Source organism: Mirounga leonina, unplaced genomic scaffold, assembly GCF_011800145.1.
Source record: "Mirounga leonina isolate KUSES-001 unplaced genomic scaffold, KU_Mleo_1.0 Mir_151, whole genome shotgun sequence".
NCBI lineage: Eukaryota > Metazoa > Chordata > Mammalia > Carnivora > Phocidae > Mirounga > Mirounga leonina.
In genome coordinates this window covers 89,437,955-89,448,628 of record NW_023270377.1, presented here as the reverse complement: position 1 = coordinate 89,448,628, position 10,674 = coordinate 89,437,955, and the positions used below count along the sequence as shown (strand labels likewise).

Sequence of the window (10,674 nt, the reverse complement as noted above, 5' to 3'; positions counted from 1 at the left end):
GTTTTCTTTGGAAATTCCCACCTTGGCCAGCAGAACTCCTGAGGTAAGGGCCCTAAGTAAGGGGAGCCTTACAGTAGTCTACCACCATTTGTGCTACCTGCTTGACCTCTGGAGGCACTGACTTGTGACCCAGGTTTATTGCCTCAATTATTTCAGTGCTTTCTCTCCTTTAGGAGACCCATGGGGGTGGTGGGGTGGGGGGGAAGCAAAACCAAAAACCCTCTTGGTTAAAATTTATCTCTTTATCTTTTATTTTTGATTTCTGAATCATTTTTCCCCTTATTTCCAGATACAACAAAAGAAGTACCTCAAACTCACTGCAACCAAAATATTCATTGTTCCCAAAAAGCTAACCAAGGAAAACTTCATGACTACATTAGAACTTGAAGTAAGGATATCTGTGGCAGAAGAATTCCTGTACACCCAACCCAGACCTACCTTCTACCTTTTCAGCAGGAGGCATTAGCTTAGGTCAGGCCATCTCTTCATAGCCCAAAGTGGGGAAATACTCAAGTATGATTATTTGTTCTCATACCAGTCTCTTGCCAGACTGCCATTTTACTCCTCTCCATGTATCAAAATCTGGCTGAGCCTTCAGGGTTCATCTTCAGTCCCTGTGACTCCTCTCTGCTCCAGTGGTCTCAACCTGGGCTGCATAGTAAATCTCCTGGAAGATCTAAAAGAAAAAAAATCCAATGTCCAGATCCCAAACATGTTTATTCAGTTGGTCTAAAATGGAGCATGAGCATTTTTAAAGAGGTCCCCAGGTGATTCTAATGTGCAGCAAGATTTGAGGACTATTTTTACATTTAATTCCATTCAACTTGAATCATCACATTTCCTTTTGTAGTTTAATTATATTTTCCATATTTCCATGTGTAAATTTCTCAGCTTAGAGTTAAAAATCTTCTTGTTCCTCCAACTGTGGATCCTCATTTGCTCATCCAATCAAGAAGAGCTTTTTATCTTTAAAATAGAAAACTGACTCTGCTTGTCTTAAGCTTATGTATAATGAAGGAAAGTGTCACTTTGGGGGGCATGGGGGATGAGAACATCCTTTACTGTTTAACAACCATTGTGTACAAAGAATATCAAAGCCTTACTTCCTCGTAGAATAGGAGTTAACTGTGTCATGGACTTGAGGGGTTCTTGGCAGAGCATTTGACTTAAATATCTGTTTTTACTCTTGGTGCCACATTAACAGACCTTCTGTCATTAGAGATTCATGTATTTGGATTAGATTTCACCTCTTTAGGAGCTTTTCATTAGTCATAAATAATCCTAGAAGATTCATTAAGACCTTTGTGTGAAAGCTCACCGGGTCACTGTTGCTTGCAATAAGAGGAGGCATATACAATTACCATTTGTAATAGACTTTGTCTCTTTTCTCTATGCTCTCCATAAAGGCAGAGCTGTGCTTGTATTAACTATTATGTCCCCAGCACCTAACTCAATATCTGGACAAAGCAGATTATAGTAAATGCCTTTGAATGAATGAATGAATGAATGAATGCATGATGAATAAAAGAATGAATGATCACGCTTGAGCAAATGGATAGCCACAATTAGTTATGAATCCTGAAAGAATAGAAAGAAAGAAAAAAAGAATTCTTGGAGGAAAAATATTACCATGTCATAGTTTTCCTGGAGTTTGAAGCTTTGCACAACCTTATCTCATAAAGTATGTTAAAGACAATTCCCTAATAGTTCCATTTTGAGGCTGTTGACTTTTTTTGCTGGGATTTCCCCCTACCATCTCTTTTCTTCAATAATATTAATAAAAAGAATAATCAGAGCTACCATTTATTGAGCTTTTACTAAGAACCAGACATTATACTAATTACTTAGGTATTTTTATTGATCCTCTCAATAACTCTATGAGGCGGGTATTTTCATTACCAATTTACAGATGAGGAGACCTAAACTTACAGAGGATATGTAAGTTCTGACAATCAAATGACAGATGTGGGATTTGAGCCACAATCTGTCTGATTGGTTTCATTGGATCCTGATGCTCCTCCTTTCATCTGCTTTCCCTGACCTCAACATATACTCTTTCTCCTTCTACCTCTTTCACATGGTCACACATACACCTTAGGCATGAGGATGCAATTTACCCTCTCTGAATATATGGTAGCCTGAAGAGGTTTGAGTTGGGAGGCTACAGGCAATATTCCAACAATAAGGATCAACACAGCTTCTGGAATTGAACTTAAAATGCACACAGTTTCTCTGCAGCCAATATGCAGAGGAAAATATGGTGAGGTCTTAATGTATTTTGTTCCACAAGGAACAGTGGGAAGGGTCTTGAAACAGCAATTAAATACTCTGCCTCAGTAATCCAGTTGTCATTTTTGCTCAAAACTTATTGGCCAAGGGTGCCTGGATGGCTCAGTTGGTTAAACGTCTGCCTTCAGCTCAGGTCATGATCCCAGAGTCCTGGGGCATTGGGGTCCCTGCTCACTGGGGAGCCGGATTCTCCCCCAGCCCCTCCCCCCTGCTCATGTGCTCTCTCAAATAAATAAAATCTTTAAAAAAAATTATTGGCCAGAACAAGCCACATAATCCCACTCATCCACAAGAAGGTAGGTAAACACAATCCTACCAGGTATCCAAAGGGGCATGGGGACAATGTGGTCAGTGGGTAGTACTAATGACTATGACAGGAGAGACTTGATATGATTTATATTTGTAAAGTATCATCTTGGCTATTATATGGAGAATATATCATGGAAGCAAGAGCAGAATAAGCAAGAATACTGGTTTAGGGACTATTTCAGTTACCCAGGAAAGACATGCTAATGGTACGGAGGTTGTTAGCAGAAGCAGGAACCTCAGGTTGAGGTGAGACAGGTGGTGCCGAGGAGGGACCGCCTTGCACTGCCTCCCTGAAACACCACGAGTAGGTTGGTTTGAGGGCTCCCAGGGGATGTCCCGTGGCCTCCTACCCAGCCAGCACCACGAGCATAGGGTTGTGTCCTGTGTGCACATGATCAAGGATGGGACCCAGAGCAGTCTGGTCAAGAGCTATAGCTACCTGCTCAAGTTCTTCCTGGTGGACAACAGCGACATGGGCCACGGCAAGATCCTGGAGCGCATGAAAGAAGGTACCGCCTGGGCTGCGTTAAGCCTGCAGTAACCGGATCGACTACCAGATGACTACCATCCTGCAGTGGGGCCAGTGGGTCAAGCTGGGGTTCTCGAACGTGTCTGGCCAGCACAGTTTGCGCACGGTGTTCAGGGGCGCTCAGAGGATCCTCCTGGTGTGTGGCATCACTAACAGCTGGTCCTTTTATAGTGCAAATGAGTGTATCACGGAGATCAATGAGCATGCCCCCCAGGGTCTCCAGGATCCTGGCCGGGAACTTGCCACACCTGGCTTTCAAATAGCAAGTCATGATAGAGCAGGTGTGCCTGCGCTGAAAAGAACTGCCCAACCGTATTCAAGGTCAGCCAGCTGTACAACCTCAGCGTCATCAAGTCCTTCACTCAACCGTCTGGCATCGTGCTCATGCAGCACGGCATGGAAAAGACCTGTTGGCCCAACCAAGTGCTGAGGCCATTGTCTCCTACACTCCTGTACCCCTCAAAGACAAACTCCCACTGCCAGTTACCTCAAGTCCTTATCACTTGGCAACTGCATCCAGGATGCACCTGTGCTGCTACTCACTGGCAGGTGGGGTAGGCAATGGCGTGGCCACAAGGGCTACAGCCTCAGGAGGTCCGAGTCCATCCGTCTCAGAACTGCTTGTGGAGCAAACGCAGTATCTACTGGGGCAGGCCAGATGCGCTCTGGCAGGGTTCGCCCTTGGCGAATGCTCCTGGCCCAGCTGGGAAGCATCAGGACGCGCCTAGTGGGTTAGGCTGTCTCAGCCAGAACAAGCCCCGCCAAGGGCTGCAAGGCTTGTGCGTGGGAAAATTAAGCAGAACAAGTCCAGGGCCCGGTGGTGCAGCGGAGAAGCAGCCAGGAGGCAGTCCCTAGAAACCCAGGAGGCCTGGGTCTCCTTTCTTATTTATATAGATGTTTTACCTCTTTTGTACATTTTTAAATAACCGGCAGGGTTTCTTCGATGTAGCCAAGTGGTTCCCATGTCAGCTGTGGGGATGAACTTGAGACATTTGGAGAGGAAGGGGATTTGAGGCAAAGGCGGGAAGGAATCTGCTGTCAATACTTCAAAGAAAGCTTTGAAATCACATACACTTCACATAAGGGCATGGGGGCTGTGTGGGGGCCACTGGGGACAAGGGAATAAGTGAACCCTTTGGAAGCTTTGGGCAGTAAGTACCACCCCTGGCTACCTGCACCAGCCTTTATGAGCACCATGGGTTTTTGTTTTTTCATTTTGCTTTGTTTTGTTTTTTAAATCAGTGTCTCATTTTAAGGTAGAGCAAACACAACTCTAGTGACGGATTGAGAAAAAGTTTTAAGGGTGATTGATGAGTTTTGGCATGAGCACCTGGGTCAATTAAGCTGTTTATTGGTAGAATATTAATGGTAAGGACTAGATGAGAGATGGTAGTGAGAATCAAGATGCTTGCTTTTTTGTATATGTTAATTATCAATGCCCAGGTTTACCAGACAAAAGTCCAGGGGAAGGTTAAGGAGTCATCAGCTTAGAGGTGATGATGTGTATACCTGAGAATCACCATGAGACCCGCTAAGAAGTGAGTATCGTAGAGAAGATAGAAGAACAAAATTACTGATACCTTGGACAATGTGGGTAGAAGGTGTGTTTTATTATTATTTTGAATAGAGGAGACTAACAATGCATTTGTATGGTGATGGGAAATGGGTGATTCAGGGAAGATGTGGAGTACCTGCAAGAGCAAATTCCTTGGGAGGGAGAGAAGAATTAGGACACAATAAATTCAAACTCACTTTGAAAAGTATAACATGCTAATTCAGGAAAGTTCTATTAGTAGGAGTAAACTATGCCCTCCAGAAAGAAAAACTCGGTCCTGACTTTAAACTGTCAGTGATAAAGTTTGAGAAAAAAAACCCAAGATGTGCATTAAAAAATTCTGAGAGACAATCTCAAACAACACTAAACTTTCTTCTACAACTTGGGGCGTAGCATCAACATGATATAATTTAGATAGTGAAGTCCAGCTGATTTAGTGACTCTAAAATCCCACCAAAAGAGTGCCAATGCCAACTTCATTGCTAATGTCCTTGTAAGATTCTCCTGCCTCGTTCAAATTAAAAACTCTCCCAAGATTTCCTTCAGTTACAAAACAAAGAAATATGCTCTAATCAACATGCATAATTATGCATATTATAGTGTGAAGATGATCAACTCGTCTCTTGGAAATTTATGGTAACCACGATTTAATTGTGCTTTCCTAGGGTTTCAACACAGCCTCTCTGGTTCCTGGGCAATTTCTTTCCCCCACAATTAGCCACAATTCTATATAAAGGGGAGTGTACTCTCCCCATTCTCTCCCTACCCTACTGCTCTATGATATCAGCTCTTAATACCTGAAAATGTTATTACTCCAATATCAATAATGGCCATTGTATTAGCCTGGTAAATCTTCCATAACAAAATACCAAAGACTGGGTAGCTCCAACAACAGAAATGTATTTTCTCACAGTTCTGGAGACTAGAAGTCCAAGATCCAAGTGTGGGCAAGGTTGGTTTCTCCTGAGGTCTCTCTCCTTGGCTTGCAGACAGCTGCCTTCTCTCTGTGTCCTCACATGGCCTTTCCTCTTTGCAAGTGCAATCTTGGTGTCTCTCAAGGACACCAGTCCTATTTGTTTTGCAACCCCTCCCACCTTATGAAGTTATTTAACCTTAGTTGCCTCTATAAAGGCCCTATCTCCAAATACAGTCATATTAGGGGCAAGGGCTTCCAAACGTGAATACAATTAATTCCATTGCAACCATCTTTCTAATAAATTCAATGGCAATTCTGGCTTTACTCGAATAATGTGGTTTATTTCATACTTTTTATAACTCTCTCTTTACAAAAATTATTTTTAATCCCCCTCAATTTCCATGACATGGCCCTTTTTTTATTGTGCTTTTTCATTGGCTATTCCTACTCTGTCTCCATTCAAATTTCTCACCTCACACCTTCCCCTAATTTTTGTTAATCTCTAGGCTCAATCCTGAGCCCCCTCTTAAAATGATTTCACTAAGGGGTATTATTCATGCCATAGTGCAAACATGATCTGCTTAGTACTGATATACACTTTCATAACTTTAGCCTAGACCATTCTTCAAGCCTCAGAGTCACATGTATTCACTTTCTATTGAGCATCCTGGGAACTACCAAACATTTCTAAGACACACACAGGAGTTCAAAACATAGTTGGTTCTCAATATGTATTTGTTGAGTTCCTTAATTTCACTCATTCATTCATTCAAAAATAGTCATTGATCACCTCCTAAAAAGCAGGCACTGTTTTAGGTACTTGGAATACATCTGTGAACAGGAGAGATCAAGATCCTTATCCTCAAGGAGCTCCCATCATAGCAGATAAGCAATGGTCAATGAACATGTTAGTCAGTGGAAGATGTTAAGTGCTAAGATTAAAGAAAAAGTAGAGCAAGATAAGGGGGATCAGGAATGGGACAAGGCGGAGGGTTGAGCATTAAAGATGTTCAAGAGAACCTCATTGAGAAAGGGAGATTTGAACAAAGATTTGAAGGAAGTGAATGAATAAATACAGTTAACCACAGGCATCTCAAGTCCAAAATCTCCATTTCTAACACATCTCTTTCCTAATATTCTCAATGTGACTGTCATTCATTCTTCTACTAAAGTGACCATACAAATCTATCTGCCAAAATGGGACACACCGGAGTATAAAAGGATAGTACTACAGGCCTGGACAAACTTGGGTGTCTGGATATGTGGATAACTAGCTGTCACCCCAGGCAGAAACCTGCCAGTCATCTTTGCTTTCTCTCACTCCCTCATTTCTCCCTTCTCCCACATCTTCTCCCAATAGATTACCAAGTCCTTTTGGTATTACCTCTAGAATATCTCCTCTTCTGCACTTCTACTACTGCTGTCTCCATTCAGGATCTCAGGATCTATGACTAGGATAGACAGATGAGCTTAAAAATGATCCCTTGTTCTCTCCATCCATTTCCCCTCAAATCCCTTCCCTATACCTCAGGCAGAATCTTCTTAAACACTCAAATCTGACACTCCCATTTAAAATATTTTTTTGAAAGAGGGGAGTGACAAGTGTGGGCAGAGAACACATACAGAGGGCTGACAAGAACACTGGTCCCAAACACTCTCCTCAGTGGCCATCACCTACTTACCATGTGTAGGCCAACCTGGCCTGTGAGTTCTTGCCACAATCCTGCTCTGCTGAATGCCTTCCCCAAAATGTAAGAACACAGGAGAATCAGCCAGTTTATCTTTGAAAGCCACAATTTCTGCAATTTCAAGTCTAAAACTCAGTGCCTCACAAAGATTAAGTGCCCATTATTTGTCCTTAAGATGTGGGAAATTAAAAATACAGATCTCTCTGTATTTCCTATTTCAGCCCAAATGAATCCAATTAGGTTTCACTGCAAACTATAAAATACTCTAGGCCTATTTCCTCTTTAAATTGATTATAAATGTTGATGCTCTTAAGCATAAGTGCAAATTAATCTAGGGAATTCCATGAAATTTTATTTCTTAATTATGCAATTTAAACTAAATTACTTAACTAAAATGACTACTCTGGCTCCTAAAATTGTTCAAGGTCAGACAAATGTAATCAAATGTAGCATAGTGATTTTTCACTTAGCATAAACCCTTTTGTCAAACTCATTTCACTGCTTTGGACTTGATAGAGAGGAGAGGCTCCACTCTCGAGGAGGGTGATCTCTATTGAGACTGGGAGGCAAGACCGGGTGACGACACTCAGGCCAATTGCAGGAGTTTCTGGAAAATGGAAACGTGATTTCCATTAAACTGAGAAAGGGACCAAGGGCTTAGACTGCCCAGAAATTAAACTTTCTACTGATACACATCTGGCAATGCTCCAGTGAACGCAATCCATTTGGCCAGCCAGATGGACTAGTCCTGGCAGCTTTTCTGTCTCATGCACAAAGCACTTCAGCCTGGGGAAGAGAAAAATCCCCAAACAAAAATATAAATAGAGAAGACTCCAGCATTGTGGCTAAACAATGGAGAAGACTTGTGGTCTTACAAATGAGATTTCTACAACATTGTGCATTTCAGACATTCCAACTGTTACCTTTTTTTCTTGATTTTTAATAGCTTATTTATCATGGGTGAAGGATGAGATTACTTATCTGAGGCCCCATGCTTTTGGCAGAAAACCTTTATAATGCTCAGTTACTCTCTCCTGGAGGAAAGAAGGCAATTTCTAGCCTCTGTCTGAGAAAAGATACTAAATAATACCAACAAAGAATGTTGATAAAATCCTAACTGAAAAAGATCATTTGAAAATGCAAACTTTTATACTGTTGACTATCAAAGGGACTCAGGCTAAAAGGATGGACTCACCAAAGAGATTATTTTTTTTCTCATTTGGGAAGACTTACCCTTTTCTCACTTTCTAACACCATGAGTCCAATTCAAGTCCCCCATTAGCCTGAATGACAATTTTCTTCTGTCAGTCAAACTGTGCATCTGAGTTGAAGTCCATTGATCATCCATCAGCTGAACTGCCATGGCTACTCAATAATCATGGCCCATTTCTGATTCCTTAATCATGGCCCATTTCCCATCCTTAAGTCGGATGCCTAGTTGAGCGTGTGACATCCCCTGAGTGGTCTAAGCATGTTTTCTCTTTCCTCACCCAGAGTTTGCTAAGGGAGGAATGCAGAGACAGAAATTCATTCTTAGCACTCATCCCTATATATGCCTTTCATAATTATGGACTTCTAAAATTATTCTAAATATATATTTTAACTCACTTATCAATAGATTATTGGAGGGGGTAGGTTAGAAGGTGTGGCATCAAATTTTTAAAAAATTAATGTCTTTTATAAATAAATAAAATCTTTAAAAAAAGTTAATGTATTTTACTTACTGAACTTTTTTAATCTAATACATTATTTTTTGTCTTTAAATACATGGAGTCATCCAAAACTTAAAATATGGTCCTTCCTTCCATATCTCTTTCCCTCTCTTCCTTCTAGCAAAGATTTACTTACATCCCATTCTGTGCCAGGTACCACACTGAGGATTTGTGTGAATTATAAGTACAATAAAGCATTTGAGGTGAATTCCAGGTTTTGTATTTAAATTACCTACATTTCCATTAGCTAATCTTTAAGTTTCTTCCATTATTTGCATCTTGACGAGATGTCAAGTTCCACATCAAATATCATAAACAAGAGGTCCCATGTCGAATATTTTCCAGTGTTTGTGGTTCTTGTGGTGTTGGGCTATATATTATCTAGCTTGTTTGGAGAACTAGATTCCTTAACCCAGTCTCATCTTCATTCAGAAATAATGGGAATTTCCTTTCTTTGTTTCAAGTAAGGAGTAATATAATTTTCTGTCTTTTAATGCCAGCTGCCTTTTCAGAATCAATCCTTTCACTCTTCCCAGCACTTCTGCACCCAGTTCGTTACGACCATGGGCTCAAGCTCCTGATAAAATCCTCAGAATCATGGCATGCTACAGTCTTTTGAAGGGTCATTTCCTTAAATATGCTTTCTACCATAGTATGAGTTTATGTTTCTTATATTGTTTTCTTTTAATGTCTCTATGAAATAAATCTAGAGTACTAGGACTGGAATTTTTCAGGCAAATATTGTTTAGCAGATATTTTCAGAGACACAAGGAAGTTTGCTACCATCAAGCCCTCAGCACGTTTGCCAAGTGGGCATAGTTTGACCTTATCCTATTATCTAGTACTTTCCTTTCTCAAAGGCCTTGTGCTGCCACTCATCCTTTTGCTGGTCAAAGTAAGAACCTATTTATTTATTTATTTATTTATTTATTTATTTATTTATTTATTATTTTAAAAATTTATTTATTTGAGAGAGAGCACACGCACAAGTGTGTGGGGGGGAGGGGCAGAGAGAGAATACAAGAGAGTCTTAAGCAGACTCTGTGCTGAGGGCAGAGCCCTATATGGGGCTTGATCTCACAACCCTGAGATCATGACCTGAGCCTAAACCAAGAGATGGATGCTTAACCCACTGTGCTACCCAGTCAGCCCAACAAGATCCAATTTTAAAACTCAGTTTAATTGAGATATAATTTACATGTAATTCAATGCATCTATAATAATGCCTTTTGGCAAACATATACACCATGTGATCACCACTGCCACAATCGAGATAGAGAACATTTTTATCACCCCAAAAACCTCCCTATGTCTCTAGGTCAATCCCCCACTCATTCTACATCCTGACCCAGGCCACCACTGATCTGCTCTCTGTCACCATGGTGAGTTTGATTATAAAACTGTAGTTCTAGAATATCATACCAATTGAATCACCCACTATGTGTTCTTTGTGTCTGACTTCTTTTACTCATAATGTTTTCAGGATTCATCCATGTTCCTATGTGTATTTGTAGTTCATTCCCCTTTAGTACTACTACTTTCCATTTTATGGATATAACACAGCTCTTTGTACATTCACTTTTTAATGGACATATGGGTTGTTTCCATTTTTTTGGTTTCTCTTTGTTTTTCTGCTTGGGTAAATTTGCTATGAACTTACCTGTACAGACTTGGTA

The 10,674-nt window shown here is 40.8% G+C and overlaps 1 pseudogene; it reads left to right on the top strand.

The window, feature by feature from the left end:
- Window positions 1-2,989: 2,989 nt before the first annotated feature.
- Window positions 2,990-3,863, top strand: LOC118011681 (annotated as a pseudogene).
- The last annotated feature ends 6,811 nt before the right edge of the window (window positions 3,864-10,674 follow it).